This window comes from Coturnix japonica, chromosome 8, assembly GCF_001577835.2.
Source record: "Coturnix japonica isolate 7356 chromosome 8, Coturnix japonica 2.1, whole genome shotgun sequence".
In the NCBI taxonomy this organism is placed as follows: Eukaryota; Metazoa; Chordata; class Aves; order Galliformes; family Phasianidae; genus Coturnix; species Coturnix japonica.
This window is the reverse complement of record NC_029523.1, coordinates 13,793,131-13,821,129: the sequence shown is the minus strand read 5'-3', so window position 1 is coordinate 13,821,129 and position 27,999 is coordinate 13,793,131. Positions and strand designations below refer to the sequence as shown.

The following is a 27,999-nucleotide window of genomic DNA, read 5'->3' as shown; positions in this document are numbered from 1 at the left end:
GCTGGCTCTGGGAGGTGCTGCAATTCCTTCACAATCCTTCCTAAGGACAAGTCTTATCTCACAGGTATTGTTGCAAGGCATGAGGTCAAACTCCAATAGGGGGTTTATCAAACTTTGTGTTTACACAGAATCACCTTTGAGAGTAGTGGTGGCAGCAGAGCTCCCTGTCCTGTGTGTCAGGCAATGCTTGCTGGTTGTGCTGAACTCTGCTGAGCGCTAGTGAGCACGCACGCGGCCCTTTGGATGTGTTTGCTCGTTGCATCTGATGGTCACTTAATTCAGCACGGATTTTTAACTGCCACTATTTGTTTATTAGTTTTGTAGATGGCTCTTGTAGCTGTAAGCATTTTGGTTCTGTAACCCTCATCTCCATCCAGACAACAGGAACATTTTCATGTCTATATATACATATACATATATACGTACGTACACATGTATCTACACATATATATTCATAGTTCTTATTCCTTAATTTTACTGGAGAGCAAATTACAAAGCCAAAGAGTCATATTGAAAGACACCTTTGGAAGCCAAGTTTGAAAACACTGTCAGAAGTAAGGAGGACTAAAGCATGCCTAGACAGACACTCCATTACACTTTCAAAACCCAACTTTGTGTATCTGAAACACCTTCTCTGCACCTGTTGAGTAACACAGCATGGGTTTTACTTGGTTCTAGTACCTAGGAAACAAATGTGAAAGATCCTTCTCCTGTAAAACATCCTTATTGTAAAGTTTATTGTTCCTTTGGTCTTTTCCAGAACAACTGGGTACCTTGTGATTGAGAACATGGAGAAACTGATGTTGCGGTTAATCGTAGATATTGTGACGGTTACTCAAATGTATTGCAGCATTTTATGTTTTGCTTATGCAGGTTGATTTAAATTCATCTATTTTCTTGCATTTTCTCATACATGTGGGAAAAGTCTTGTTTGATATCCAAAAGTGCTTTTCTCTGTACGCTGTTGTGGCCTTCAGTACTTGAAGGGAGCATATAAAAGGAAGGGGAATGGCTGTTTATAAAGGTGGACAGTGATAGGACAAGGGGAAATGGTTTTAAACTGAGATGGGAGGCTTAGGTTAGATATTACGAGGACATTTTCAATCAGAAGGTGGTGACACATAGGAACAGGTTGCCCAAAGAAATGGTGGATTCACCATCCCTGGAGGCATTCAAGGTCAGGCTGGATGTGGCCTGGTCTGGTGGCTGGCGATCCTGCCCGTGGCAGGGTGGCTGAAACTAGATGAGAATTCTGGTGCTTTTCAACCCAGGCCATTCAATGATTCTATGATTCTCTGCTGCAGAAGACAGGAAATAGGAATTGGGTATCATAGCCATATTCTAATTCTTGAGTCTATGGTATTCCATGGGTAAAAGCAATGCAAACATAGTGTTGGGGTAACACTATTTGGCAGTTTTTCAAACATGGAGCTTGAACTGAGATACTTGTTAGGTTAATGTAGTTATCTAACAAATTGGTTGGTTGGTTGGTGAGTGGGTGGGTTATTTTCAGCTAGAGCAAATACCAGAAACTTTCTAGGAAAGTAGACTATCTAGTTTTAATCTCCTAAATATTAACATCTACCCACAGTTTGGCATCTGAATTCGTAATTGTTGCCGTTTTTCTTGTAAAACCAGCCAAAAAAATTGTTTTGTGTTGCTGCTTCTTGTTATGAAAATACATTTCTAACAACTTTTAAAAAATCATTTCCTCTCCACATTCTCTTTTGTAATCACATCTGCAAGAAAAATGTGAGTTAGGAACATTAATCATTTGGGAGTCTTCTATCTAAGTCTTTGAAGACAAAGTGCTGCTTCTGCTGACTGCAGACTTTTTTTGCCCAGGGTGGTTTCCTCTTTCCATATAAATCAAAAAATCCCGTACTGCTGTTCTCCCAAATCAGGCAGAGGGGAGTGAGAACCCTAAAGGAATAAATAGCTGGTTTTTGGATGATGTCACTGCCATAAAAAAGCAGGCCAGTAACAAAATCTTAAAGACTTTGAGAATCATTGTTAAAGCAATATAAGTGAAAAACAAAGCCAAATTGTCCACCTGCTCAAAGCTGGAACGACAAAAAAACAACAAAGAAACCCACATAACTTTAAAAAAACAACACAAATAAACAAATAAAAAAACAAAAAATACCCCACAGCAATAGGATTCCACTCTGAAATCCATCTGGATTAAACTGTTTCTTCGGGTTCTGCAGTTTGGCTTCTAAGCTGCACCAACCTACATATCAGCAGCTTACTGTAAGAAATGCATCCAATGGTAAGTTTTATTAGCAGTGTTTGCTCATCCCCCCTTTTTCTGTGAAGAATATGCAACTTCTGTGCAAAACTGGCTGGTGGGCAAAGGCTTGTCTACTAAAAAGCACAGAAGAGGTTACCTGTGGAATATTGGTGTCTGCTTCTAGGAATAGTAATTTTCCAGTTGGCCAATGACACACAGCGTAAACGAGAAGTTTAAGCAGCTTCCCTGTCATTACTCATCAGAGATGGATATTTCACCCACCACGCACGAAGTAACCAGACTAACATAGATGCAGTGCATTCCTGCATCTTTTGCTTTTCATCCTTCTAGCCATCTCTGGGCATTTGTTGTCATTGTCATCCATCTGCTAGAGGGAAGACTCTCCATCAGGTAAGAGCTTTCTTTTCCTATCAGGAGCAGCATGGATTCTTGTTCTCTGTAGATGATTTGGTGTAAGAAGTGTCAGTATTACTGCGTGTAAATAATTTTATTGGCACATAAATCAATTGTACTACAGATCAAAAGGAAACCTGTATTGGAAAGCAGCACCAGCATGTGGCTGCCATAATACACAGTTACTAGTGGATGCCATTTAATTGAGTCCACTTAATCTTTTGCAATATTTTTATTAGAAAACCTGGTAGTTATCCATATTAGAGATGAGGCATTGAAGCACAGGTGAGATTTATCTGTTCTGAGGGAGGATCTTTTCGTTTTCCCTGCTGCCTGTGTGCAGGCTCAGCACTGGCCCCGGACAGGGATCTACTGGTGCTCCAGCAAGGATGTGTTGTGCAGGGGTGGGAGCAGCTCAGCTGGATCCCCTCTTCTGTTGGCCATCAGGTACAGCTGGGTCGTGGCCTGGTGAAAATGCCTATTAATGCCTATTAAACCCTAGTGGTTTGATACTGAAACACCATGCTAAAATAACAGTGAGGCTAAGAGAACAGGCTTTTCATTGCACTTCTAAACCAGGAGTGTGGTGCCTGGAAATAGAGCTAGGATGTTGGTGTAGGTGAATTGCCTTCAGTTATGCAAGAACACTGTGGAAAAGCTAAGCATTAAATACCCTTGCTGAAGGGCTCCTCCTACATCTCCTCACTAGCCTTCCTCCCATGTAACTTTCTACCTTGGCATGACTAATGCCTCAAATTAATGTGTACTAACCTCTAGCATTTTAATATAATAACACAAAAATTTGTCTTCATGCAGAACTTAATTTTTGTACTTGCCTGTCATGTTCCAGGCAGCAGGGAAGGGTCAAGGAACAACTGTGGGTGTCTGGGAGCTCTGTACCTGCAGCTCTCCATTTGGTCACAGCTTACAAGTGCCTCAAACCCACTGCTGCTGGCTGTTGCTATATCAAGGCACAAGATGCTGCTCCCCAAGACTCCAAATAAGCCCTGTCTCCTGAAGTGGGAGACAAGCAGCAAATTCCTGGAAGGTGGAACTCGTCTGGAACTCATTTGGAAATGGATCAGAACAGAAACAGTTGTGTGTGCTGCAGTGCTGGGGAGGGTGGTGCAGCAATTGCACCTGTTTTTCTTCCCGTGTCTGATTCTTGCTTCTGTGGTTTCAACTGATCAGAAGAAAGAATTGCCATGAATACATTCTTTATTTGTCTGCTGTAATAACCACTTTAATAATCAAGGGGATAAGAATCAGAAAAGTTGATCTGATCCCTTTAGACATCTGTAGCCACTGGGAGCAAGATTTTTCAGGCTATTCTGTAGCATATGCTTAGGACAGCCTTGTGCTGGAGTGCGTCCAACAGGTGGGAATGACTGGGGAGACCGAAAACATTGTAATGTGCAGAATCTGCCCACCTGCATTTCCAGATCAGCATCCCTCCTGTCCAAACTCTAATGGTGACAAGGGTGAAGATGCATTAACTTTGTTTGATTTCGGAAAAGAAAGCAACCATCTTCCTCTGCCCCAGCACAACAGAAGCATGAAGATATTGGTCTGAGGTCATACAAAAAAAAACCCTCACAAGACACTTTTTTTTTTTCTTTCCCTATGTATTCAGGCTTGTGTTGTACCAGAACCACGCCCAGGGGCACCTGTGCCCAGGCCACGCAGTGTTCAAAAGGCACAGTACCTCCCCGTACTTCCAAGTACCTGCGTGCTGTAAATACACCGTTATGCTACAGCATCGCACCTGCTTACGGAACAACGCCTGCAGGTCTTCATGCGCCCATAGGTCGCTACGTCCGATCCTTATCGGAGCGGACGAAAGCCACGCGTTGCTTTTTCCTTTTGACACGTGCAGTTCACTTGGCTGCTGTCGGACACGCGTCCACGGTCTCACCGTCCATCCTGCGCTGCTCCCAGGCCGGACCCGCCGCGAGCCGCCCCTCGAGGCGCCGCTCCATCACCTGCAGCAGCGGCAGCCCCTGCAAAAGCGTTTGCACCCCGATGGCGGCCTGCAGCAACGGCGGGGCCGTGCGGGCTCCTCTTAAACCCCCGAGTGAACCCGTGGGTGTGTGTGTCTGTGCCCGGAGCTGCCGCCCCGCCCAAAGAAGCCTTGCTGTGTTTACGGGACGATCCGTTTGCCTGCTGCGCTGTCCCTGAGCACCGCTCTCCCCACCGGGCCTGCTTTGGACACGAGGGTAACGCACGCAGCAGCGGCTCTCTGCGGTCGTACAGTGTTAAAGGTACTTCGTTTCTGTATTAAGGGCAAAATGGAGGCACCGGGGGCTCCGGGAACGAGGCGCTGTGCCCGCTGAGGTCCCCGCGGGCCGTGGTTCAGCGCTAGGTGGCGCGCACGGAGCGGCGCTGAGGGGCTGCTCCCCCCATCACCCCCTGCACGGCCGCCCCGAGGGGCAACTGCGGGCGTCGCTTTGGCGTTTTGTGTTCGGGTTTCCGCCTTGTTTTAAGCAGAACCTTCTGGAGCCTTTCTGCGGCCGGTTTTAGCCCTAAATTGAGCCCAATTATCAAAACGAAGGGCCGCTTTAAGTAACCACCCTGGTGTTGTATTTATATGAATGAAGAATTAACCTTAAGAGGTTGCCCTTCTCAGAAAATGGATTGCACGCTCGGCTCTCCCTATTGATTAGTTTGGGAATTTAAAGTGCTGTGCTTTATCTCCCAGCTGCACGCTGAGTTTGTTGCAATGATGCTTAAAGGAGCACGTTGACACTGTTTTCCCAAAGCTTTTTGGCATAGCTCTTGGCCTCTCACTGCTCCTCTGAGCTGCACGGTGTTGTATGAAGGAGCAGTGATAACCCTTCTGTGTAAGTAGGCATGGGGTGGAACGTCTCCGTTGGGCAGAAACACAGAGGGCAGGAGCTGCTGTGTTGCAGATGTGGGTCAGATCTATGGGGCAGGAGCTGCTGTGGGGCTGATGGGGGTCAGATCTATGGGGCAGGAGATGCTGTGGGGCAGATGTGCGGTACGTTGTAGCTGGCAGAGTGAGTCTGGCAGTCCTTGAAGGGCTTTTCAGGAGTCTTCCCATGCAAAAGGACAGTGGGAGATTTGTCAGGAGAGTTCATTTCTTCTTGGAGCTGCAGATAACAGAAGCATCCCAATGGCTGCAGAGTGCGTCAGGGCTGGGTGGTGTCAGTGTTGGTCTGGTGGGCCTGTGCCAGGCGCAGATGGTGCAATGCCCCACCATGGCCAGGCCCTGTGAGCATCACTGGCCTACACTGGGCTCCTGCTGCCCCTGGGCCACGCTCACAGGGGTACCAGCTCTGCCAAGGTGGCTGTTTCCACAGCTGTCAGTCTGTAACCCTCCTTCCACCTCCCTCTCTGGTTTCTCAAGCTTACAGATCTGTTTTTGGTCTCTGAACAGGCACCCGCCACCCCTTTCCAAACCCAATATCCTGCTTGGTGGTGGGAGTATGCGTGCTGCTTAAAATCCGCAAACAAAATGGGAATGGAAAGGCTTCGGTTTAGTTGAAAAGGACGTTGAATTCTGCTCGCGATCTGTAATGCAATTAGCGTTATTTGACTTGGCAGCCTTCGGAGGGCCTGCGTGGGCTGCAGGCTGTGCGGGCCTGGAGACGGCCTCACTCCAGGCATCAGGGCTGGGGGGAAACGGCGTAATTCACATCCCTGGTCCCTCAGTGCATTTTCTCCTATCTCCTCTTCCATCCACCCTTAGTGCTGTGAGGCTGCAGCCCAGCCCCAGCCCCTGGCTGCCTCCACTCGGCACTGCCCCACTGGCAGGAAAACAGCCCTGGGTCAGAACCCACATCTGTGTTTCTGGGGCTAAATCATTCCTTGTAAGGGAAACAGCATTCGGCTGGCGGATCTGGCCTGCTAATTGCTTTAACCGGCTGCAAAGATTTCAGTCAGTTCTTGAGCTGTCTCTGCAAACTTACAGCGTAGCCTGATTTTCAGATCCTGCCCTGCCCACAGCCAGAATGTATAAACAAGTCCTGCTGTAGGAAAGCAGCACCAAGTTTTGAGTTATGCTTGCAGAGGTTATGAGAGACAGGAAGTTATGGGCAAATTGATTTTGGCGCTGGAAAACCAGGGATTTCCCCCCCTTCCCCTCAAGTAATGACTGTAAAGCATGCTAATGCTATTCAACGTTAGTGCATTAACGAGTGGCCTTATTAATTCAAGACATAAAGGCAACAAAATAAGCTGTTAAATTTAAAATATAATACATACATAATGAGAAAAAATGTGTGAAAGCTTTATTCAAATGAAAATGCAGAATTGTTTGAGCTAGTGAAGTATCTTTTGTGCTGAGTTATGAGCATATGTAATAGATTTAATTATTAATTTCTCCATTGTTCTGTGCACACAGACAGGGTTCAAGGCACAGTCATTCTCGGGCTTTCATAGATCTAATTTGTATAATTATTGCCTGAATAAAAGATTGCTCCAATTCCTAGCTCACTCCTTCACTCTCCGAAGCGCTACCTCAGTGCTGCTCTGCAAAAGGAGAGCACCTGCCAGTTCTTTGGGAGTCAGCTGATCCTCCCCGTGATGAGGCACGTTCCCACTGACGCTCCTTTTCGAGCCTTTTTTGTCTAAATGAATTATCGTGCATCCTTTTTAATTTTATTGAACAAATTACATTTGTCAAAGTCTAGCTTTGTAAATAAATAGCTAGAGACACACGGATGTATATTGCTGCTGTTCAAGGTCTCTTGTTCTATTTACGGAAGCCAGATGAATGTGAAACAAAAGAGAAACTTTTCTCTAAAAGCAATTATCTTTCTGCATTCCCATCAGTATAATTATATTGCTGAGAATTTTAAAAAGTCATGCAAGTAGAATTGAATACTTAAAATCATGGCTGAGTCATTACGCAAAAGCTGAGCAGAGCGCCTTGCCTCATGCTAACAAAGCACACCGGGACTGGCTGCTCTTACACCCTCACACCTGCAATGCGTTGCAAAACGAGAGCCTAAGATCCCTGAATATGCTGTGCAAATGGGAAGTGTTTGTGGGGATAAGTCCTGAATTCCTCTCAGTTTTGAAGTGTTGGTCTTAGTGGGTTGAAATTTGTTCTCTTTCAGGCACTTTGAGTTGAGGCCCCATTCTGCGAGTATCTTTAATTGTGTTTTATCCAACTTCGGACTCGTGTCATGGAAAGAGACAACCATTGTTTATGGGAAGGTTTTTCTGTGTGGTGAAATGAACAAGACGTGGCACAATCCAGTCTGCGGCTGTAAAGGAGTCTGGTAAAAGTCGTTATGTTGGGCAGTATTGCTTGGACACCAAACTGCTGGGATGTTTCAGGAAACTGCCGTATCTGCATGATTTGTAAGAAGTGCCATCAGTTTGGGAAGGAAGTAGAGAGATTGCCAAGAGAGATAACTTTCTGTCCATTGTTCCATCGGATGTTGTGAGCCTTTATTGGAAGTACAGTTTTCTTGGGGAGGTGCTGTCAGACTACAGAGAGACAAAGGTGTGGAGATGTTGTATGGGTGTTTTACACTGCAGTTAGAGGAGCAGAAGCTGCAGGGGTGCTGCCTGAGAGGAGCAAGACCAGCCTGGACTAAAGCCAAGGAAGTAGAGCTCCTGCAGCAGGATCTCAGCTGCTGCTCCATCACAGCTGGTGTGAGCTGCTGCCTCGTTTTACAGGAAGCTGCTGTGGATAGGTGAGAGCATGGTCACACAGAATCACAGAATTACCCGGGTTGGAAGGGACCTCAAGGATCATGTAGTTCCAACCCCCCTGCCTAGCAGGGCCACCAAACATACACATGGTCGTGCCATTACAGACTGTTACACAATACTCGTAAAGGAAGGTCGAGTAGAAGGGACAAAGGATAAGCATAGGTTGCCAGATTTGAATTTGCAGCCTATGTGTTGAAGTGTATATTTGTGTTTAATATGAGAAGTTAGCTGGATGCTTCTAGTATCCAGTGCCGCCTTTCACCTGTAGTTTTGCCCTTTTTTCCCTCTCCCAGCCTGTCTTGGGTTAAGCAGGACTACGTAATTCAAACATTTGAAACCCAGCTATGGAGAGATGAGGTATTCAGCCCAGCTTGGCACACAGCTCTGGCAAGTCAGGAAACATTCGTAAGTCCCTGTACAGCTGCAGACAGCTGCACAGAGCTGTGCGCTGAGCAGTGCCCATCCCATAAGGGAGCAGCTCCGTGCTGCGCACCAGCATCAGCTGCAGCCTTGTGTTTTCTTTTCTGTGAAAGCCATTTTGACTGCCATGTGTTTGCATTTATTTCCTTTCCGGCTCCATACATGACTCATCTGCAGCGGGATGGAGGAGCAAGGGCAGAGCTGGGCTTCTGAGGAGCTCCTTTCACTGCTTCCCAGTCCTGTTTTGGGCAGCTTTCTGCAAAGCTTTCCCTTGACAAGGAGCCATGTGCAGGGTTGAATCCACTGAGCTCAGTGTCCCCTTGAAGAGGAGGTGTGCCAGGGCTGTCCCCTTCCATTGCCATGAGATGGAGACCAAAACACTTGTCCATCTGTAAAGTTATAAGAAGATGCAGGAAACCATCGTTCATTCTGGCTTTGAGCTCTGCTGTTCTCTACAGGTTACACTCAAAAAGTACAGCCACAGATCTGCTGCTCCTAGGTTTTAGTTCAATCCAAAATTAATCTTTTCTTCTTTCTCCAGAAGCCCCATTGGCTCCAGCATTTTCTTGCATGGGTAGGAGTTGCAGTAAGTGGTTTCCTCTTGCTTCCCCCTGGGATCCTGTGCCCGGGCAAGAGGTGTACTTCCATCTGAGGGTCTGCCTCAGGACTTCATGGGGGTTGTGTCAGGACCATAATGGTATTTTAAGAGACTTTTGTTTTTTAGTAAATTACCCTCCAATAATCTGCAAATCTGGTACCAATCAGAATATGATACGTATCCTCAGACAATTCCAGTGGGGCTTATTTCTATTACATCTGGCAGTGTGTCCAGTGGGGGAGAAAAAGCCTCAATCAGAACTAGCTGCACTGAAGTCAACTGAATTTTGGACGTGTTCAGCCTTTTTGGCCAGACTCATTCCGGTTCATGAGAAGTAATTATCTTTTGAGCATCACATTAATATTAAAGATCCATAGGCATTAGTGTTTAGGCAATATACCTTCTTCTCAGCTCCAAAAAAATGATGTGGGATAATTGATCTGAACATGATCCAAATGTGCATATGTCTTTATTTATGAATTCCAATGTGGATTGTTTGGGAGGAAAAGGAAGAATAAGGAAAAGCAGGCAAAAATGTCGATACTTCTCATCTCCCTGGCCATTTCTGTGAAGAATGGTTATAATCCCCTGAAAATGAGTTGTGAAAGCTAACGGTGTGTTAATAACGTGTGTTACAAACACGAAATCCCTTTAGTTGGTATTCCATATTTATGCCTTTTCCTCTTTCTCAGATGAGGAGCTCCTGTTGGCTGGAGCGCCTGCCACTGGGTGTGGGCAGGTTGATGGCCCCAGTGGCTCCTTTTTCTGCACTTGGTGTGAAACTACATCCCAGCTTCTCTCTGCTGAAGAAGTGGCCCTTGGAGCACGCAAAATTCTGTCTCCTGTGGGCTGTTCATCATTGTCTGCAGGGCTGCTGGGATGAACCATCCCAGGTGTGGACGTGACAGTGGCTGTGGCCTGGTTGTACCCCCAAGACCATGTACAATTGCTAGGCAGTAATTGTGTGAAATAGTAGGGGAGCTTTTTCCTTACTGAGTTTTTTACTGTGTTCAGCTTCTCACAGTAGGGGAAAACAAGCCTATAAAGGTGCCGCCAGCTTGTTTCAACTTCTGCACGTGGCATGGCCCTCCTTGTTTTAACGCCCTGGTGAGGGGTGTCAGCACAGCTCGAGCGGCCACTCTCTGGCCCAATTTCCTGCAGAGCACAGCAAAGGCCACAGATATCAGCTTCAAAGGTAAACAGTTACCTTTTATTATCACACATGGCTTTAGCTCCACCAGTTTCAAATAGCACATAATCACAAGTCTGTGATAACATTTACTCCTGATGAGAGAAAATTTACCAAGTACTAAATTGCTGCTGAGATGACGGGAACACGAGCCAGGCAGGAATTAGCTCAGATGATGAGTCAGCAGACGTTAATGTCTTGCACCATGCTGGATGCATCTGCCGAGCCGTCCAGTGTTGAATCATCTTAAATATTTCTGTCTTACTGCCCCTCCAGGAAGAAGCGTCGGGGAACTTTTGTCTGTCTGTGCTATATATGCATAAGCTATTTTAAAACAAATATATGCAGGCATATAACAAGTGTATGCGTTTAGGTAGGTAGGTAATTTTCAGCTACGGGAAGGATGAGCAGCCAGCAACTATTTAAAGTAAAACATGCATGGAAATGCTAATAGCAATTGCCTACATTTGGGGTTTGGAAAATGATAGCTTTGCTCAGCTGTGGCTTTGATGAGCCCCGGAGGGTGACCTGGCATCCATGCCACATGCCTTGGGCCTCCACGGAGCCCAGAGTGAGAGCTGCAGGTTCACATGGTGTTCCCTGTGTTTCAGAAATGATTCCCTCCTGAACCAATGGAGGCAGGAGTTCTGTGCTCAAGTCTATCACCTCTTTGGCTTTTTCCCTTTTTTGCCCATACTCCCAGAATGTCAGTAATGGATAAATGTAGTATCTAGGTCCCATCAACTACATCAGATGAATTCAGTGGAGAGGGGCAAATGGCTTCTTAAATGAGATCCTTTTTCTCTGAGGGCCTGCAGTTGGGGCATCATTGCTGCCCTTGTTCTGCTGTGGATGTTCAGCAGATGCAAGGCGTGGCATGTAACTGGGGTGCAGAAGGGCTTTACTCTGGGCAACACAACTGTTGCACAAAGGAAGATGTGAAGCTTTTATTTAGTAAATTCTGTGTTGTGTTCTGCTTAATTTACTGTGGCAAAGCAGATCAAGTTTTTCTAAAACACATTGTCTATTCTGGCCTTTATATGTATATATCATTAACCAACTGTATGCATGTGAGAACTGCAGTAATTTAATGCACACCATGCAGAACTGCTTTTCTGTTTTGAAACTCTGACTGTCTGAGGTACGGAGGTCAAAAGTTAATTCTAGCAAGAAATGTGAGAGTTGTCTGTGTTTGCCAAAAGATTGTTGTTTCAGGCATTCTGCAGTCTGAGTCTCGCCACTCCAACTCGTGCTTTTAAAGTTTTCCCACCTCTCCCTAAGTTTCAGATGGAATTTAAAAAAAAATATAAGAATAAAAAAGAAAGAAAAAGCCAACAAAACAATACCCATAAAAAAAGCAGCCAAAATAGATGGTGTTTTGGAAAGCTTGGTGAGGACAGTGCTTGGCTGGTGCAGTTGGAGGTGGGAAGCACAAACTGACTTCACAGGGTGGTGGACTGGTACAGCCTCCCGCTGCCCGTCATCCATCTCCTTCTGCTCTTCTTGTTGCCCCCGACCTGGGGCACAGCCCCTGATCAAAGCAAACCGGTGGCCATCTGCCATCTGATAGAGGTGCTCCCACCCACCTCCCCTTTTCCCTGGTGTGGGTGCAGGTCCGTGCTGGCCTGAAGACTTCAGTATTTCTGAATGTTTTCAATGTTAGGTGCTTAAAATAGCCCAGAGAAAACAATGTGAACGTCCCCTGCGCTGTGAGTTTTGCACTCCAACACAGTTTTCCAAAAAATCACGCTTGTAACTCTTTTTGAGATACTCTAAAATAACAGCTTAGTATTTAATGAACATTAAGGGGGAATTAAATTAATCTAAACAGTAGCTTGGTTTCAGACTTCTCAGTAGTGGCTGCACAAAAGTTAGGCAATGTTTTTAGACCAAATAAGAAATCCATCCTTTGAGGATTGGTTTATAGTCCTCCAAAATTTTCCACGGGGTTAATAACCAAGTGAAACATCCTGGCAGAATGATGGTGTTCCTGCTCCTGCCCCGCCATTAGCACAGTGCGGTGGGAGGTTTTGAATCAGTCACAGAATTTTTCTTCTACAGCTGAAGAGGACGCATCTCCAAACCTATTTGTACATCTTCCCCCATTTTTCTTTGCATCCTGAGCTGCTTGGGCACAGCGTATTAACTCTTGTTGAAGCACGGAACGAAGACTGGAAGTGCCAGAACCTTTTTGTCAATGGTTTCCAAAAACTATGGAATTTCCTGCCCAGCTACATCAGATCAGCCAACAACTTCGTAATTGCTAAAAACAGCCTGTTGATTTTCCTCCCAAGTGCTTCAGCTGGCCTGGCTGAGTTTTCTCTTTTCCACTGTCTTGAGATGTTTCTCTCATTGTGCACTATGCTGTATTTTTATGGTCAACATATCCTATAGCAAACAATTTTAGGCTGATGGCGGAAGGGAGATTGGATTCAGATCGGAGATTTGAGCCTGGGATGGGGAGCCAGGAACGCCTCAGTTCCTGGACCAGATCTGCCACTAAATCAGGAATCCACATAAAGCAAAGCCACATGACAAGCAACTGCAGGATGATTTGATTTTCTGTGCAGAGGAGGAAGCGAGTGTTTGAACACAGCTCTTGCCTTGGCGCACCCGCTGCAACCGGAGCCACCATTACAGGTGGGCTGTGAGCTGGGGCATGGGGCTGTGGCTGGGGCAGCTGCTGTCCGGATGGGGATGGCAAGCGCTCACTGGTGCGGTGCTCAGGCTGGCATCTTGGTAGTAAATGCAAATAAATTAGTTAACTGCGCCTGTATGAAATTTTCCTGCTGAAAAATTCATCCTATAAAAACATTTATACTGTATTCTTTATTGTCAGCTAATCCTGCCCAAACTCATTAAATGGCAGTGTGTGGGTTACTCGCTGTCAGTGAAATTATCAAAGGCATTTTTCAGCTGGTGCACCGGGAAAGCATGTGCTTCAATGCCAACTAAAACAATAACGAGGAAATGTTATGATCAGACTTGACCAAATGACCTTTCCCATTTTAGATTAGTTCTTAATTTCAGCACAAGGGTCATCCTGTGAGAATACTCACAATAAGTCACTGCTCACCTCTCACATGAAAAAGAAGTGACTTATTAGAAATCTCACTGTACTCATTGCAGTTAATGAGATGTGGAAAGCTTTGTAATTTGATTTGCTGGACCATATGCTGTAAAGGGATACTGCTGATTTCATTCCTCCACATTTAATTTAAGCAGTATGCAATGGCTTCTTCGTATGGCTACTTATATAATAAAAATTAACTTGAAGTATAAAAAAAATACACCATTGTGGGGTTTATTACTCTGTGGTTGAGTTTCAAGTGTTTTTCATTGAAACATCTGTAAGTAATGTGTAGGTCTAATTTTAAATCCTGGCAAATATTTTCCATTTAACATTTGGTTTTACTGACAGGCTTGGAGTGGTGGTTTTCAGAGCTTGTCAGTAACAGATACGCGCTTTCAAAGATAAACATTTTTTTAATTGAAGATAACTGTAATTCAATGCTCACTTTTCCGATCCATCCTGTGTTCCAGCAGCTGCCAGCAGCAGTGCAGACACTCGTACCCTTTCCTCCAGACCCCTGCAGCAGCCGGCCTGTTCCCACGTGGCATCAGGGACTCATCCTTGCTGGCAGTCCTGGCCCCGTGGGGCAATGGTAGGTCCAGCAGCAGCAGCATCTTTTGGGGATGTCCCTTCTGGATGCCCCTGTGTAGGGTAGTACACTCCAGAAGGTGGATGTGTGCTTGGTGCAGGGTGGAGCTTGGCAGAGCCTGGATCACAGTGGCTCACTGTCAAGGCTGTATTTCAGGTTATTTTATTTTTGGCTGTAGACAAAATGAAACAGCTTGAACAGACAGGCTGGGCTGTGCTGCCCATAAACTTGGAGACTGGGCTGTACAATTGGTGTGTGCTGCCCTGCCCTGAATGGTCTCATGGTGGTGGTGCTTCGTGAGAGTGACCCAGCTGTGGCTGGGCAGCAGGCAGGATGGACATACTGGTGTGAAGGGAAAACAGAAATAAAACTGTTTTCAAAAGGAAGCATTGGAAGGCTGAAAATGCCAGACACTCGTTGATTTCAAATGTCGTAGCACTGTTTGCAGTTATGGCTGAGGTGTCCATTGGCTCTAAGCAGTGGACTGCATGTGTTTTAACCTAACCTGTTGGTTAAGTCTGACACCAAGCCAACAAATCCTGTTTGGAGAAGTGTGGTGGAATGTGATGAGGGAGCTGGAAGGGCTGCGGCTGGGCCTCAGCAGGTGGGTGGAGATGGCCATGCTGTGAGGTGGGTGGGCACGTGGGGTCGGTGCCGGGCGGGCTGCTGCTGTGCTGCATCTCCTACCATGTGAGCTCTGCTGGTCTCTCACCACATTTTGAAAAGATGAATTCTACTTCTGTTGAGAAATGATACTAGTGAATTATTTCCTTTCCACCAGTATTGTCGTTTGGTAGAACCATGAACAACAGCTGCAGAAAATTAGGCCTGGGAGCAGAGGGATGAGCAGTGGTGGGGAGGCCTGAAGGATGCCAGCACAGGGCGCTCATTCTTTACTACTAAAGAAAGCCCATTTCTTTTTTATTTGAAGACTGCCGTTAATGCTTGGTGAACAAACGTGGTTTTGGTTCAGCTGCTGTACCACAAAGGCTCAAGTCAGCTTTTTGGGAGCCTGAGGTCTGAGTCTGCCTTGGGTCGACCATGGCCCTTTGTGCATGGAGCTACAGATTAAAAAAATAACAGCAAAATCAGGCTTCATTTTTAACATGTTCCTGTTTTCTTTCATCAGAAGTTCTGAAATGCTTCAGAGGAGGTAGCTGAGAGTCATAATCTCAACCATCATGATTTCTCATAAGCGTTAAGAGAAACTGCAGCTTTACTGAATATAGTGCCTGTTTTAAATGGTGTGTGGCTCGCTTCTTTTTAATAGGAGTTCAAGAGCAGAGGCAAGTAAAACCTAATGAAAGCGCCTAGAAGATTTTGTTTTGATACCCCACGGCAGCCCTCATTTATACTGGAGGGGGAAAAGATTTCTTTATAGCAAGGCCTGCAGAAGCCAGAAATTTAATCTTTCCATACAACTTATTTTATTGCATTTTTAATTTTCTGTTGCATTACTGTGACCCTTTTCTATAGCTTTTGATGCCTGGTGCTTAATTACTTATCATTAGCAATGTACATGGGGGCCTTCCTGCATATTTAGAAATGCGATCATTAGTACATGGGAAGACAAAGACTTCTTTAAGACCATCATTAGTTATTCTGTTTTCATAGAAATGTTCATTAGAGAAACTACCCACCTGGTTAAATAATTATAATTAAGAATTGGTAATCTCCTTTGCATTTTTAACTCAATCTTCGGGATGTGTGTGCATAACTAAAGGAGCCTTGTTTGGCCATCATACTATCTTTTCTTTTCAATTTGAATTGTCAAGCAGGTTTAAATGCTGTGTTTTGAAACCATATACCCTAGGAATGATTTATGGAAATATAGGTTATTAAAAAGAGAAAGAAAGAAAGAAATCAACCCAGCAATTATCTCTGAATTCATTAACTGCGCACTGGCAGCGAGAGGTTATATAAGCCATTTACTGTAATGCGCGGTATGGAGTTAAAACAAAATGTCACTGGGGCCTGATTTCTCAGCCCCATCTGCGGTTCTCACCGCAGACACCCAGCCTGCTGGGGTACGCTTCCAGAAGGGTGTGATTTCCATTTTCTGATCGGGTATTGCTTGGAAATGCTGACAGTGAGTGCAGTCGTGTTGGTTCTCCTGCTCGCGGCCATCATGGGGAGCTGGTGGGAGGCCCTCCCCATATAGGTGTGTGCACCCATCCTCTGAGAGGCTGTGGGGAAGGAGAGCGTGGGCACAGGGAGGGCTCACCTCTCCTGAGCCACGGGGATGGAAGAGCTCATCAGTGGCATAAATATCATCTGTAAACAATTAAGCAGCTACTGCTCATTCAGGGCAGTTTTGAGAAGCAAAGGAAGTCTGCAATCAGTTATATCTCCAATTACCATAAAAATATATTAGCCATTCATTCATTTATTAATGATTCATCAGTTAACCACACATAATGAGCAAATAATTAGCAATGCTGTACGGTTGCCAAAATTGAAGAAGTGTTGGCATTTTAAAGATGAAAGGTTGCATTTATGTAAAAAGTCGGGTGGTGATAAAGTTAATGCAGAAGATAATTATAAAAGTGGCTGTCCTATTTTAGAGGCTGAGGTCCCGCAAAACTTGTCTAATTGAACTGAAATTAATATTCTTCAGAAGCACGCATGTTACGGCATACCGGCTGCTGAATCTACTCGGAGATCTCCCTTCAGTAAGGTACGTCGCACAATACAAGTTAATAAAATGCCAGACAGCAAGACTGCCTTCTTTGTTTGCTTGGTTCAGGGCCTTGTGGAAAACAATAAATTGCATTCATGTCAGCCGAGGCCCATCCCTTTGCTAATTACCGTTTGGTGCTGAAATGACTTCTGTGAAATTGGGAGCATGAAGAAACACACAGCCGTACAAGGGAGGCTTTTCAGACTACAGCAGTAAATGTGAGATAGGCCTTAGGCGCACAGATGTTAAAACAGTGAATTCCCCTACAGATTACACTAATGGAAACCCTGTCAGGGTAAGTCAAATCCGGGGTCTGCGGTCAAAATCTAATTAACGTTCCTGTACTTAAAAAGAATATGAATGCCTGGAGGTGAGGAAGAACATATAAGAAACTTGCTTGTTTGTGAAATTGTTTGTGCAAAAGGCAAGCAGCACCGAACCCATCTGTATGAGGCAGCACCTGTAGCCAAGCTGCTCATGCCACAGAATGCAGCACTCTGAGGCTCAGCCCCTAGGCACAGCAATGGCTCTTAGTGGCCACGTCCCTGGTGGGTGCTTCTCAGTGTCTCCAAACACTCCCTTTGTTTGGCACAGTCGAGGTCGCTGTTTGGGAAGTAGTCCTAGCTGAAGCTGTAAGACAGCGCCAACATCTCTGTGTGTGAGAAATCGGGCTGCTCTGTATAGGCTGGGCTTGAGGACACTACTGGGGCTCTTGCAGCGCTTTCACAGCTGCACTGTGCATGGCCTGTGCAATAGCAGAGGAAATTAATTTATAATGCAACAATCTCTTCGTTTTCTCAAGCACAAAAATTCCCTTAAATACTTAAAATAACACTCAAAGTGGGACAGACCTTAAATTTTGAATAAATGAAACCCTAATCCAGTGTGTTTCTGAAACAAGCTTGTTATTAAAGAAATAAATTTGAAACAGTAAGTGGTTGGAGAATTTTGGATTTAATTATTTAAATCTACTTAAGATAACTGTCTAGCACTGTGTTTGGGTTTCCTGTTGAGAACATGTTTTCCAGGAAGGGAATCCCACCCAGTGCCTAGCTAATGTTAACTTCCTTCTGCAACAGTATTTTCAGCAGCAGAGACAATATTATAATAAGGCAAAGCATTGTGTAGTAATGTAGTGATATTTATTTCCCTGACATTTTCTGCCATGAAAGCTGCATGGAGCTGTGAGTGGAGCTGGAGACACCATCATGTTTCTTGCACCATTTGTGGTACAGCAATTCTGCTTCACATGTTCCTTGGGTTCCTGAGAGGGAAAGTCCCTCTGCAGTGCTTCAGTCCCACTGCCAAGAGTATCTGAAGGTGTGCAATTGTTAACACTTAGCTTGGGATATTATTTGTGGCCGTTGTATAGATAAATGCTGAGTGTTGGATTTGTTCATTGGTGGTTGTTGTACACATGAAGAGTTATACCTGCAGATGTGCATTTTGGTCAAAATCTATGATGTCGTCTTTCGGATGCAAGATTGCTTCCAAGCATGGGATAGATAAGGAAGGCAACACATCTGCTTTTTCTTTTACAGGACTGTAACAGGAGCTTGCTGGATCTTGGCTCTCTATTTAGAGTAAGAATGAGAGAAATTGAAGTTCCCCCTGTTCTGCACAAAGCACAGGAGAAGGACGAGAAGTAGGAGTTGCCTGTCTCCAGCTACAGCCCAGGCACAGGGGACAGAGGTGCACCCAGAGCCGCTGCAGTGCAGCTGACTTCCTCCACATCCAGAAGTGATGGAAGAAAACTTTGGTGCTGAGTCATGTTTCCTTCCCGTGGGCTCATGCTGGGATGGACAGACGTGCCTGCACTGTGCTGGTAAGGCCTCACTGCGAGGCTCCTGCTGGGTGAGCATGCTGTATATATGCTGCGAGTAACACGGATGGTATTTTTGTGTTTGCATGTCCTCACAAGTGAATTAGCTCTGAGTTCTCTAAAATAGCGTGTGCAAGGATGGCGTTTGAGAACAAAACCTAAAGATCTGCCCAGTTTTCCTCATTCAAGCACGCTCACTGGCTTACCATATGGTTATTAGCAGTGTTTCCTTTTAAAAGTCGTTTTATATTTTCAAGAAAAGATAGTCCTATAAATATTTTTTTCTTACAACATAATGCCTATGCTTATGTGTTACATGAGGCAGATGCTGACTTAAAGCTTAGTTCTTGCTCAACAGATCTTTCAGCCCACAAAAAAGGGTTGATTAGTGTCCCCCAGCTGAACCATTTTTTTCCTCTGTTGCTTTGACCCATTGATTTAATTAAGGTCTAATAAAGAGAGGGCTGAAAGATTGTTAAAAATCTTTTCTCTTTTTTTCATGGGTCTGACCTATGCTGGTCTGTTGGTGCATTTTTGACTTCTTTGTGCCCTCTTTAATATGTAAGCATAGTACCACAGAGTTTGTCTTCCTTAGAGCCAGTTTGGTTTTTTAACCAAAACAAGTGCTCTTTTATTTTAGTTAAAATAAGTAATTAAAAAAATATATATCGAAAACAAGTCACAGTATCAAAAGGAAAGACCTCAGAAAGCTTAGCGGTGACCCTTTCCTTTTCTGCTTCCTTTCCCATCCTCATCTTGCCAACAGAGAAAGAGATAGAGAAATGAAAACTCTGGTTTTGCTTTCCAATTAAGTAAGAAGAATGAATGGAAGCTTATTAAACATAGAAGTTTTTTCACTGAAAGTTCTTGCTTTTTTTTTCAGCTGATCTCATTCCTTATATCTTTGTGTCTTATGTAGGTGAGTGTTAATGCTCAAGAAAATGCTTCATGCTGCTTGTCATAGTGCCAGCCTTCCCTTTCCTTTCCCCTCCCACCAGCTCTGCAGTCGTTACTGTAGGTTGAGAAGTGCTTTTCTCAGCATGCTAATTTTGCTTCTAAGCAGGCTCATCTGTATCCAGTGAAAGGGAGATTACCACCAACGTGCCCCCACTTCACTGGAGAAGTCTCCAGTACCAGCTCTCCTTGTGCTTTCCAGGCACACTGAGACTGTATTGACAGTCTTCTTAAGAATAAAAAGGGGAGAAAAGGCCAAGCTACAACTTCAAGAAGTAGTTCTGATGTGCTCTCTGTGGCTTGAAAGAACAGCATTGCTATCGAGAGTGGCAATTTGTGACTGAGCCCTCCTAGACAGCTCTTGTGCTCAAGTTTCCACGCTGCAGCTCATTAGCAGAAGAGCTGCCTGCAGGGTTGTGCAGGTTTGCAGAAAAGCAAGATGTGCACTGAAGTAAAAACCTGGTTCATGGAGCTGTGGTCCTGGAGCTGGCTGGGTGCTGGCACTTCAACCTGGAAGAGAATAAGCCTCCTGGAAGAGAATAAGCCACCTGGACATTGGGACCACAGGGATGTGACACACCACTTGCTGGGGGCCATCCCTGCGCTGTAAAGCGCTAAAGCAGGTGTATAAATCCTCCTGTGTTCACTGGGATTTAGGCATCTGCTTAAAGTTAAGCACTTGTTTAGAGAGTTTCCTGAAGGAAAGCCTGACAATTGTGCCCAAGAGTAACTTTGAAATTAGTTTTAATTTGCTCATCATAACCAGCTGTCATGAAGCTGTGTAAAAAAGCTGATTGTGGAGAGATGAAAGACTTCCCAGGCCTCCAGCTTTGGTGTCAGCACCTCACCCAGCAGCCAGTCGGGTCCTGGCTGCGTCTCCCAGCCCCGGCCTTGCTCAGGATGTGCTGTGCTCAGTTTGTCCCTGCCTGCAGAGAAAGCACCCAGCTGCTGCCCATCTGTGGCAACCTCTGTGGGTGCTGGTGGAGGGAGGGAAGGTCCTCTCTCTATTTAGTTGGAGAGTGCAAAGGGAAGGAGGGAAAAGTATGCAAGGAGGTAGGAGCTCTATGCCCAGGCTGAAGGTTCAGCTGGAGTTCCTGCTTGAAACATAGCCAGTGCCACATCCATTTGTGTCACTTGAGTCAGAACCTTTTGAGGTCCTTTGCTTTTAGGTTATGTTTTCTTGGTAATCCCTTTGTTCTCACAGTAAATTTGGAGGTTAAACTTCAAAATGCAAAATCGAAGTTAAAATACCCAACAAACCCTAACTGCTGCGTAGCTCTGTATCTTACATGGTTTACATGTGTCACTTAAGGCAAGTAGGGCTCTGTCCATGTAGCTTGGAGATATCTTATTTTCTGATAAAATACATGGTTAATTTGTCAGTGGATTTATAGCACCATTGCCTGGCTCTCAGAAAAGCTACATTTTCAATGAAGATATGTTAGAGCTTTTTTTTTGTAGAGTCCCTAGGTAATTAAGATGAAGCATATGCACATTTCCATATATCAGAGTGCTGGAGCAGTGGTGGCTGATGTAGTAGCTAAGGTCAGGTAGAAACTAGTCATGCATTTAGTCTCTTTTCCAGTGCTTCACTCAGAATTCCCCCAAATCTAAATTAATCTTCCAGAAATGTATAGGAGATTTGGTTTATGATGGGAAAAAAGAGCCTTGCATTATTACTGTATCCTATCAGTCTTCCCTCAGCATGACTTTGGCAGTTCAGTGTCACCAACCAAATTTCAGAAGACTTTTGCTATGAAAAAGCACAAAGCCACAAGCGCTTCTGCATCTTGAAGCAGATGCACATGGGATGTTGTGCAGGACACATGGGTTATCACAAAGCAGCTCCTCAGGGTATCCCTTTGGGGTGGAATGGGGCTCAGCCCTGCAGTGTGGGGAGCCAGGGGCAGGCTGGTGAGAAGGGCCCAAGGACACTGGGCACGGCTAGGTGTGAACATGGCTATGCTGCCTGTGCCCAGCCACAGCACTGCTGTGCTGTGATCCCTGCCCCAAAAATCCCTACTCTGGGCTGCAGCTTCCCTTTTCCACCACCCGAAGCTGCTCCCTCCCTTGCAGTTTTCATTCCTTTCCTCCTTGCCAAGAACGCTGACTCCAGCCTGATCTGAAAGTTAATTTTAACAAATAACATCTTGGGCTGAGCCAAGTTAGGATCTGGAGATAGGACACACTGCGGGAAGGGAGTGGGGCCGGGGCTGTAAGAGAGCATGAACGCTCAGCCTTGTAATATGTGTGAGAGCTGATGCTCTCTGAGCAATCGAGTGCTTATTATTATTTCTCTTGGATAGGTCACCTGGGAATTGAGGAATTTTTCATTTTAAATTAAAAAGAAATCTTTTATAATGCTCATTTCTGAAAGAAAAAAAAAAAAGAGAAGCCACCTCATCATGGAAGCAATTAGATGGAGGACACACTGGAAGGAGTGATTAGTTGTTAATTTTTGAGCTGTTGACCCTGACAGAAGGTTTTTTTGACAATTTTTTTTTAGGTGTCTTTCATATGCCTACAGTCCGTGGTTACTTCTCATTCAATAGCAATTACCGTATGCCCGTTTTGTGCTAAGGGCTGCTCGAGGTGGATGCTGTGGTCCCTGTCAGATGTGTGCCAAATTGAAATGCCAGCAGCTGTGTGAGCAGCGGGATAATCGTATCTGCTGCTTCTCTCTTCCAAGTCCTGGTAAGCGTTTTAGGGAGTAATTTCCCCTTGCCTTGACATGACCTGAAAATGCATCCCTCTGTTTTGCATTGCAGATCCCAAGTCAGCCGTGTCAAGGTTTGACCAAGAATCAAGGAGGATAATGGGTCAGATGTAATTAAGAGGCAGTACTACTGGTGAAATAGCTGCACATTTTGGTTTCCTTTATTTCTGCCCATCAGATTACAAACCTCAGTCCCTTTACCACTTTAAAAACTAAATATGTAACTACAACTCCTGCCTAACTGCTCTGTTTTATCAGATGGAACCCAGCTAGCTAGACACCACAATACAAAAAATAAGCACACTGTACCTTGGAACAATATGGGGCTGAAAACTCAGGAAAAAAAACCACACGGTCTTGTTAAAATATGGATGTGGTCCAGTGATGGAATGAGAAGAGAAACTTGAATGGATCAGAGTCAAAAAACACTGCTTAATTCTTGGAGTTTTTTATTCACCATTCAGCTTACATCAGTGTTAACATCTACAGAGAAATGCAGCCATTTACAATTTGCAGATCAATGTGTTACTTTAATTAGTATGAAAATTAAAGGGCAACTATAGGCCAATGTGAATGATTATGGAAATACATGTGCATCACATGCAATGCTTTCATTTAATTAATCGTCTTGTAAACTATATCGAGCACTTTAAGTCAGCTGCTGAGTATAACAACTCTATTTTAAATAACCGCTTAATACTTAACAGGATGTGGAGAAAACACTGTAGCACACGACCGCTTCTCAAGTTTCAGCGTCTGAGATTTTTTAAAGCTGACCCGAGTCAACCGAAGGAATGTTTAACACCCCGTGTCTGAACACAAGAAACTCTGTGATGTGCAGACATTCAATTACATTTTTTTAAAAGTGAGAAGCGTTTTGTAAAATAGTGACTTTAGAAAACTAATTGGCAGCAGCAAACCGGAGAGTGAAGGCCAAAGCTAGAGGGGAACTTTTATTACAGTAACTCTAGTCAAGGAAAAGGGACATAAAGGCATCTTTGTTTCTCAGTCAAATTATCTGATTAAGAAATAAAACATTTTAACGTGCTTTAAATGCAGCATTAATTATTTATATGAAAAAAATTAAAGCCAGGTTCCATGAATTACACTTTGTGTGTGTGAATTTAATGTTACAGGAATAGTAATCCTTTTACATTCGTGCCTTACTTCATTAGGCAAAATGAAATATTAAGGGCTCCATTCATTCAAAAAATTCTTATGCATTCAGGTCACACTTTTGCTGTGGCCTCTTTTTCTTTCTTTCTTTCTTTCTTCTTTTTTTTTTTTTTTAAGAGTACAATTTACAACACTGATTTTTAACTGTGATTCAGAAAAAGCAATCTGCTCCTGCAGGATGGGCTCTAATAAATGGATGAGTTTGGGAAAGAGCAAAGGTACTGTGGTGGGTCTTGTCGTCAGTGAAAAGGCCCAAAGTACGCAGCGCTCTGAGGGCTCAAAGCTGCTCGAGTATAATAGATCTTCAGATGCATTGCTGGCAGGGAGCCTCTGAACTGCATGAAACCCTTTTCCTGTAGATTGGTCAGTAAATAATATTCCCTCCATTGACTGTTTGCAATGACTGGGCAGTGCTGCACTCAGGTGAGTGAAGAACAGAGACTGTTACGAGGGCATATGTGTTAAGGGATGTACTTTTCTATTTTCCAGGCATTCCCATTTTAGCAGTGGTGTGTCCATGCTCAGCTCCACAGGAGGAAATCCATTGACTGAAGCCGTGCTGACACCTGGGGGACGTGGCTGCATGCTCATCAGTCACCTGTGTGACTGCAGACCCACTGGGTAGGGCGCTGGTGACTCAATGCATTGTTTTGAGTATGGGGATGTCAAAAAATATAGGAGAACTCTAATGGTTTATCATTTTTGCTGTTTCTTTTTTTTTTTTTTTTTTCTTTTTTTTTCTGTCTGAATGGAGAAACAGCCAGAATTGTACAGTAATGTTCACCTTTAGCTTTCAAAATATTTACAAGATTCACTTAATGTTAAAACAGTCATTTAAAAAGAGAGATGGGGGGAAAAAAACCAAAACTGAAACCCAAGAAAGAAATGACGAAAAGAGGCTTACCCAGAAGCTTGCAAATCGTCAGCTAGCTGAATTTATATAAACTTTTGGGAAATATAGGAGAATGGGACAAGTCGTCAGATGGTTGGGTAAGATTGATGTATTTAATAGTTCAGTTAATATGGATCAACATCTGCATTTGGTTACATCTGCATAAGCGCCTAACTTCAGCAGAGTTGTGCCGTTGGAACCAAATTTGGACCAGTGTTTTTAAATAGGCCCTTGTGCAGAATACCTACTGAGAGCTCAGTGCTGTTGTGCCTGGTGGCCCTGCAGAGAGGGGGTAATGCAATCTGTTAGTGTTTCTCCTGTAATTTTTAAAACACGTTGAGGAGTAATATATTTTTTTATAATAGGGTGCTCCCTGTCTCTTTAAGTAACTGTCAGATGTATGATGTCCTCGTGCCAAAATGCTACGGTCTGCTCCCTCTGAGCAATTGTTAATTAAATCCATCCCTTATTGTAGAGCCTGCCTAGTCTCTTACCCGTTCTGCTTATCTATGACACCAGATGATGCTTGGTAATTCATGGCCAACGTGCTCCCACCTTCAGCAGAGCCTCCTGTGCACTGACCTTAGCCAGCTTCACCTTTTCCTTATTCCCAAAGAGAACACAACCCTGGAGGCAGCAGTTTTTATCAACTTCTCCTGCTGACCAGATGAAGGCTCAGTGATAAATAAACGTCCTCCCACCCACTACAGCTCCCCAGCCCTCACCGTCTCCCGCTGGCTGCTGGGATGCAGAGCAATGGGAGAGCAATGGACTGTCATCAAAGAAGGCCATGAGCTGCTCTGCCAGTGGAGAAGAACTGCTTCTGCTCATTCAGGTAATGTCATTTTGTTAGCTGGAAACTCTCCACTTGATCCTGCGTGGTGCCACCTGCAGATCCCTGCACCCACTGGTAAGGCTGATACACAGGAGCTGGTAGGAATATTTTCATAGCTGACAAGCTGTTTCCCATGAACAGTGTCAAAGATTTAAAAGCCACTTCTGCAAATGGGACTTTCTGGCAAATACACACTAAGCAAATCTTTTATTATTACCATATGGCTAGGAATACTCCCAGAGTTCTCCTGGAAATGGGTACTGTACCAGCAGAAAGCAATATTCTGTTGGCCTGTGCATTGCCTCAAGGGTATTTACCATGGTAATAAGATCAGTAATTCATCTCCTAAAATCGCTGGGAGTACAAATGCTTATTTAAGGAGATGGTATCTTGATTGCAACTGAGTCAGGAGAGCTCTTAAAGCTGCCTATTTAGGCTACAGATCTTCTGTTAAAGGCGAAGGGCTGGTGATTCTTGGTAAGCATAAGAACATCGTGTTTCACAGCTTCCTCGCATTTTCAGCAACTCATGGCAGAGGTATAGTACATCCCTTGGTGAAATGAACCCACACAAATATATTAGGAAATGATGCCTCTTGCTTTTTTTTCCACTATTTTTTGTTTGCTTTTTTACTTTCCATGGTGATGTAATGGGAAGAGATATAATTTTTTCCATCCCCAAATGGTTTGTTAGAAGAAGCTGAGAGAAAGCCATCATTGCATATATTCCATCATCTGGGGTCACCTGAACCCCACTGCTCTAGGTGATGAAGCACCAACAGAAATTAAGAGGCAGCGTTGTTCCTGAAAGGGAAAAATCTGTGGAGTAAAATTATTTACCTTGACACAGAGTAATCCAGTGTCAGGGATGTATCCTGCATTCCTGAGACATTTGCTACTCTACAGACTCAGTGGCCTCTGCTCTGGAAGTCCTGGAAGCTTCCAGGCTTGCCCGTCTGGTTTTATTCTGTGTACAAAACTGATGAAGAGAAAATGGGTTTTTATAACAAAGGCATACAAATGAAAGTTGAAAGACCTAACTTCCAATCTCAAACTGCTACAGGAACTCTTCACAGAAGGAATGATATGATCCAGAAATACAGAAATTTGTCAAGTTGTTTTATTTGAGGAAAACCATAACATGTCCTCTGAGAATCCAGAACGAGTGCTTATGGCTCCATGGCAGGAAAGTCTCAGGTGGTCCACAGCGATTCACACTGGTGATGTGGTATTGGAGGTGTATCACAGAGAAACTGGGCTAGAAGTGCCTAAACCAGACATTTTCTAGTTTGCCAAGAAACCTGAGCAAGGATATGTGGCTGAAATGGAAAGCATTAGGCATTTTTCTGCAGAATGCTTTTCTGTGCTTTAACTTCGTCAATGCTCTTCCTTCTCCTCACAGTTATTAAGCTAAATATCACTGAGGCATGTGCAAATTTGATGAAAGAAATATTAGTTTGTACTCTCTATGTGAGAAATTAAGGATTTTTTAGCAGGCACAATTTTTCCTTGTGAATCAGAGTTTTCGCCTTAATTTTTTTCTGCAGTTACGGAGCATAACAAACGTTTGAATTAACTTTCACCAGCTTGGTTGCTGTTGTCAGATAGGGTATATATGCAAATGAGACCAATATATTTTGGTGAAGTTCTCTGGATTCCACCAGAATTCACAGAATGGTATTTCATTATTTAACAGCACTTAACACTTTAGGTAGCAGTTTCCATCCTCAGTGACAAGCTTATTAATCAATGCTACACCTCTGAAAGGAGCATTTCTATGTATTCCTATTAGAGTGAGAAATTTAAAATGTATGGATGTGTTCTGAAGTGTTGGTCAAACAGCGGAAGAAACACAGGATTTGAATTTGGGAGTTTGTGGTTTCTGTCCTCTGCTCAGGCCAGACTCCTGTGGCACACAGGCCCCTTTATGTGCTTAATGGATCAAGCTCTGCTGGGTTTAGAGCCACACATCAGTGTGGTAGTACTCTGACTTCGAAATGTAGTGATAACACAACTGGTTTTTATAATTGCTGCCTAGAGGACCTGAGATGGGAACACGGCATGCGGCTGCAATTTGCTTTTTCCAGCTTTAACACTTGCAGGAGCTGGAAGGTTTGCTTCCAGCGTGCAGTAAGTAGTGTAGTGCTAAATGACCTCTGCCTTCTTTCATGCTAATAGGTGTGACAGTGTTGGGTTAACAAAGAATTCAATTCTGATGTAGTGACAATAATTTTGTCTGGAGTGAAATCTGTTGAGTTCCCTCATCTCTTTCCTGTGTTGCTGTTGTAGGACGCATACAGTACTGCTGCTCTATTCTTGTAGCCAAGACAGTGTCAGATGAACGTTTTCTGCCGGCTACAACATATGAAAAAGTGAGTACGTTATCCAATAAGCTTGATTTAGGAAATGAGGTTTGTTCACTGTTACCACCATGCAGGTGCAGTGAAAGAGGCCTCCTGTAAAGGGCAGAATGAAAGACAAACCATTCCAGTTGGTTACTAGAGGCGTATCAGTAAAGATTACCTCCTGCATACATCAAATGATTGATAGCAAGTTTTAAAGCTTTTCTAGTTCTCTGCTAGTGCTATCCAACTGCAATAAAACATAAAGATTTCTCTGATACCCTTCCAGATAACCCCCCTCATGCTTCATATAAGAAGAGGTTCAAAAATAGTAAAGAATAAAAAATCCCAACAAAAAGGTACACGGAGTTATTACTTTTAA

The 27,999-nt window shown here is 44.2% G+C and overlaps 1 long non-coding RNA gene across 1 annotated transcript; it reads left to right on the top strand.

Moving 5' to 3' along the window:
- Window positions 1-14,901: 14,901 nt before the first annotated feature.
- LOC107317511 lies at window positions 14,902-27,667 on the top strand. Its single transcript, XR_001556909.2, has 6 exons — window positions 14,902-16,878; window positions 18,423-18,706; window positions 22,164-22,351; window positions 24,039-24,170; window positions 25,058-25,276; window positions 27,565-27,667. It is a non-coding gene; the product is annotated as an uncharacterized LOC107317511 (long non-coding RNA).
- Window positions 27,668-27,999: the final 332 nt, after the last annotated feature.